Genomic DNA, 6056 nt, shown 5'->3' on the forward strand with positions numbered 1-6056 from the left:
GCCAAATTACAGTGCGCAGTGCTTATGATGTATACCAGACAGAGGGAACATTCATTGATGTGATCTCAGCTTTCAAGGAGACTACATTCTAATGGATAAGGGTTTCTTATGGACAGGCAATCTGGCCACAGAGGTACTTTTGCCCCTTTGGGGTTTAAGTCAAGGAAACTTAGAGATAAAAGGAGTCTTAGAAGTTATCCAGTCCAACCTCTACATTTTACTGAGAAGGACACCAAGATAACAGAGGTTTTAATTTTCTCAAGGTCAATCAGCCCTTTCGGTTGCACCAGGCAGCTCCCCATCTTATTTAGGAAACTTGCATACAACAAGCATTCCAGTCCATCCCCACACCAAGGTCAGGAGCCCTTGCATGAAGCACTGAAAAACAAAATTATCCAGAGCAATGCTCTAGGTAGAGATTCTGGAATTTTTATATCAATGCACAGAAACAAAACTTTGGCTTAGCTCTCTCTTTCTTTTGGCCTGATTTTTTTTTTTTTAAGAGAAATAGCAAGGAGTCTTTTTGTTCAGTCTTTGTTTTGTTTAAAAAAAAACCAAAAAACAACAACAAAAAAAAACAGAACAGAATCAGCTGTCCTGATAATGTCTCCTTTGTGTATATGCAACACCACCCCCATTTTTATTAGTTCTTGAAGTGAATATAGTCCTATATGCTTTGATATGTTTCAAAGTAAACATTTCAAATGTCCTACTTTAAAAAAAAATAATTTCTTAGGTGTAGATGGACACAATACATTTATTTATTTCTTTGTTTATTATGGGGTGCTGAGGATCAAACCCAGTGCCTCACACATGCTAGACAAGTGTTCTACCACTGAGGGCCCAAATGTCCTACATTTTTAAAAATACATAGTACAGCTATATACTGACCTAATGGAGAAAAAAAAATTCCAATCCACAGAGTCAAGCATTCCTAGGTCCAAAGCCAGGACTCACCACTTATTGTGTTACTTTTGGTGTTTGACATTTCAAAAACTCAGTTTCATCTTCCGTAAAAATGGAAATAATAACAACAATCGTTGGTGTTCACAACCCATCTCCACAATTTCTGTTTCTTTTTGCCTTTCTCATGGGTATTACTGAGTCAAAAAGTGTGACAAGTGTCACACAGAATAATTTGATTCTTTTTTCAAAAATGTCAAGAAAAAAGAACTAAATGAATAAATTTCCTGGTTAAGAGGACTTACAGGCTTCTCCCTGAAAGCAATTCTTAATTCAAGCATAATCTGAGAACATTTCAGGATCCCTCGAGCTTCTCTTTCCTCCTGATTTTCCTTGTTCTTTTTTTTCCCCCTCTATTTTCTCTCTGTCCTTCCTGCAAATATCTTCTATGGAATATACACGAATGGCCTACGGCTTCCATGGCTCCTCTGTCCCAGGATCAACTCTGTCCAGGCCCAGGCTTTGGATCTGTGAGTGACGCAGGAAGCTGATTTTGGCTCTGGGAATGTTTTCCTCTCCATTCTGACTTTTCTCCTGTTGTCCTTCTTTCCTCTCCATCTTTTCTCCACCTCTCTTCCCCAGACACCCCTACTGTGTCTCTCTTCCTGTTTGCTTAGTTTCTTCCCCTCTCGTTGGTGGCCAAAGCAACAATCAATCACAGCCGCTGTCACAATCACAGTTCTATCTGTAGCTCTTGTGTCTTCACGATAACAAGATAGGAGAAGCCTTGCCAAAAGACAGACCCTCTCCACAGTAGCCTGTGGGAGGCTGCCTGGCGCTGAGAGTCTGCCAATGAGAACACTCCCTGCCTCGCAGCTGCAGGGCCTGGAGAAGAAGGGAGGGACAGCGACTGCACAAGTTTGCTGGTGACACAATTAGGTTGTTTTGCTCCGCAAAAACATGGGAAAATCCTGATAAGTTCCAGATGATTTCAAAACACACTTGAGGGTCAGATATGCAAAAGGCAGATACAATCTGAATTAGGTAAGTACAAGTTGATGCACAAATCTCTACTTAGTTCCAAACATCTTGCAGATTGGAAGGCTTTAAATTTGACAATTCCCAGTTAGGGATGATAAAAATTGAACTTTGCTCTCCGTAAGCTCCGAGCCATTATGAGAAGAGAGGGTTCACTCAAAGTTGAACAACTTAGTGAAAAGCAGAGGGAAATGTACGTTATGGATGAGCATTGGAAAGGCTTTAAATGTAGTTGAGAAACTGGACTTGTTAGGAGAGATACAAAAATATATTTTAAAAATTGTGTCTGCATGTGTAGTACATTTTCATAATATATCCTAAAACACCTATTCCCCAGATCCTGTTCTAAGAATACAGGCTCCATCTTGGTGCTGAAGAACAGGGTAATGATGAAGAGCTTTGGCTTTGTATCCAATGTACCATGACCCAGGGTCATCAATATCATCAGGGTTATTGGGCTAGCGTGGCCATGTGTCGGAGTAAAACTTAGGATTTTCATTCTATGCAGTTAATAATGGGGGGAAGGATGGGGATCAAACCCAGACAAGTGCTCTATCACTGAGCTACATCCCCAGCCCCTCTTCTCTCAACTCTTAACTTGAAACTTTCAAACCTACAGAAAAGTCGGAAGAAAGCCTAAAGTACATTACTATCACCTTATCACCTAGTTTCACCAGTAGGCATTCTCTTATAAATATAATGCCATTTGCATTCCCAAGATACTTAATACAGGGATACACTAGTATTATCTAATATCAACATCATCCTTAAAATTCCCAATTGTCCCAGTAATCTTTTTATTATCTTTCATGACTTGGATAGCTTTGAAGTGTTCTTCTGGCCAGTGCTTTGTAAAATGTCCCTATCATCAGAATGGGTCTAATTGTTTCTTTCTGATTAGATTCATGATAAATGCTACACAGGTGGTAGTATGTACTTGCATTGTGTCATATCAGGAAGGAATGATGTCAGTTCGTCCTTGCTATTCCTGATATAAAGTTTGATTGCTAAGTTAAGGTGGAAACCGACATGTTGCTACAATGTGGTTTTTCCCCTTTCATCCAAGGATTTAACATTCAACCATGATCCTTGCCTGAATCAATTACTGCACTCGTGTTAGCAGAATGTTAGTTTTTTTTCTATTTTTTCATTGCTTTTTTATATATCAGATGGGATCTTCAGTATCAAACCCACGTCTTCCAGACACCAAAGCTCATGCTCTTCCCGCTACATGAGCTACCTTTATAATATGTAAATGATGAAGCTACTCATCTGAAGCTGCTAGGAATATATAACATTATAATTTCGTCTCACTTTGAGAGCTCCGTTTTCTTTTATCTTGGCAAAAACGAATCCCTTCTGTGGCTTTGAAGCTTTTAAAGCCCTCAAGATTATAGCTCCCACAGAGCTGTTATTCTTAGGAATGTATTTGAAAGAAGTACAGGATGTCTGAATCAGACTCCCTCCTTCAACATCCCTGACTTTCTCCCACCTCTTTGACTGCCCAGGTTTGCTTGCTTGATTGGTTGATTGAAATTGTGTGTGTGTGTGTGTGTGTAATCAAAACATCAGTTTGGGCTGGGCATGGTGGCACATGCCTGTAATCCCAGTGGTTTGGGAGGCTGAGGCAGGAAGATCATGAGTTCAAAGCCAGCCTCAGCAACAGTGAGGTGCTAAGCAACTCAGTGAGACTCTGCCTCTAAATAAAATATAAAATAGGGCTGGGGATGTGGCTCAGTGGTTAAGTGCTCCTGGATTCACTCCCCACTACCAAAAAAAATACAAAAAAACCTCATCAGTTTGGGCTTTTTTTGTTGGTGTGTTTCGTTTCTTAGTGGTAAAGATGGATTGAAGAATTTGGTAGAGAGTCCATCATTCTTCTCTGAGCCACGATCATAGGGTCCCCGAGCTGGAAAGGAAGTGAGATCCATGAAGACCTTGACTCCATCACCTCCAAGAACAGACCTCCCTTCCAGTAAGCGAGTGCCACTTGGGAACTGCTAGAGGGAGCAGGACCTTCCGGTTGCACGGGCTGCTAGTCCATTGGGTACACAGACATGGCAGATCAAGAGGAAGTGCCAGACAAGAGAGGGGTTCCACATTCTCTTCTGTCCCAGAAGCTGTTCCCACTGAAGTGTCCAAACTTTAATGAAATTTGTGTGGATTGAATTTTCCTGTGGGAAAGCACAGAGCCTTAGATCTGCATCTGTCCCTTCTCTTTGTTATATTAAGACCTGTTGAAATCACTAATAAATTCAGGTTTACAAGTTGCACTGAGATTATTGGGGTTAGCCTGTGAGTGTTACAAGCATTTTAAAAGTTCTCCAAAATTAAAACAAAAAAAATAGTCTCTTTGTTTGCCATCCTTGTACTGTTTAACACGAGTATTTCAACAGTCTTTATTTTCCAAACATGCAAACAGGAGAGAGTGATCTGACCCACAGTATATTGACATACCATGTAGCTATAACCTTGAGATAAGAAGTAAAGGAGAAAGTCAAAACAGCTCAAACCAAATACTAACACAAACAAGTCTGCCTTCACTCCAGACCCTTCCTCAGCACCAAGGGAACAAATTGGCATTAGCGCTGGCAATGGTGGGCACAAATAGATCTACAATTCTCAGCTCCATGGGACCCTTAATGTGTAGCTGGAAAACCCAATGTATTAATTACTTAATTAAATATTTATTACCATGTGTTATCTACTCTGTGCCTGACATGGTGGTGTTGAGGATGTCTTATATATTTACATGATACATAAGACTCACAGGTGAGTCTGCCATTATGGAATTTATCTAGTGCTGTTAGGGGATTAAAAAAAAATCCAAGAATATAGCCCACAATGTTGAGAGGAGATGGGAAATAGCAGTTCTACCAGAAAGCATGAGTTGGTTTCCTGGATTCTGAATATCCGGAATGAAACCATTTCAAAATCTGCGTCACCTTGGGGAATGGCTATTAAAGATAGAAAGACAAAAAGAGAAAACAGAGAATCAGAGAGATGCTTCTCTCCTCACAGCACATAGGAAGGTCCTTTGGGAGTTTTACCAAGTTGATAAGGAAGAGTCAAATCTAATGTTTGTAAGGTCATGGATAAAAGAAACGGTAATGACCATGTCTTTGTTGCATGCCAAAAAAGCTCTAAAGACAGAATGTCCCAGTGTAATAACTGGTAACTTCCTGAATGTCCTAGCTGAGCTGAGCTCAGTGCTAAGCATTTACATATAATAGCTCATTTGATTCCCCCCAACCAACCACTTGTGAGATAAATACTAATTTATTCCCATTTCTCATATGAAGAAACAGACCCAGCCTCGTTAAGTAATTTGCCCTTCCCCAAGGACACAAACTCCCAGCTCCCTCTGACTCAAAATCTACTCTCCACATTTCCATGCATACAATTATCTTTCATGATTTTATTAAAAGATATCATTATTGAATACAAAAATTATTCAGATAGCTTCAGAAAGTGTTCTTTGTCTTCAAGATATTATCTTGGAAGGGACATTCAAATGTATCCTATCAGTCAAAATCAAATACACATTTTCTCAAATGCATGAAAAATGAAGAGATGAACTTTTGCAATTGCTTAAATGTACACAAGCCCAACAACTCCAATTAGAATTGTGATTCAAGAAGGGATGGAAATCAGTGTTTTATTCAACCGGTAAATTACTTCTCAAAAGTTTATTTTACAACTGCAAACTTCCATCTCTGCAATTTACTTAAAAATTGAATTAATAATAAAATTACCAAGGAGAAGCCAGTTCAGTGAAAACAATGCAGAGCCTCATAGTGAAACTTAGGCCTATTTAGGGATGAAGCCATATAAAAATCCCTATTAAAAATTCAAAAATAATTGTAGTGATGTTAAACTTTGAGAGAGGCAAAAAGCCTTGTTTGGCTTTAAAACATTTAAATTCAATGTAATGAAAAGTGGTCTGAGTGCTTCTTTTTACTTTGTTTTGTGGGAAATTGTGCTGGGAATGTGGATCTATTGTGCACAAAGGATGTTGGCTTTATGCTGGAACCACTAGGCAGGTTGAGTTGAGAAACAATTAGCTCAGTCAGCAAGCCTTTGAATCTGATTAAGCCAGGAAGTGGTCACTCCCC

The sequence above is a fragment of the Marmota monax genome, unplaced genomic scaffold, assembly GCF_021218885.2.
Source record: "Marmota monax isolate L192 unplaced genomic scaffold, Marmota_monax_Labrador192_F-V1.1 WCK01_AAM20220418_F8-fsc00110, whole genome shotgun sequence".
Classification (NCBI taxonomy): Eukaryota; Metazoa; Chordata; class Mammalia; order Rodentia; family Sciuridae; genus Marmota; species Marmota monax.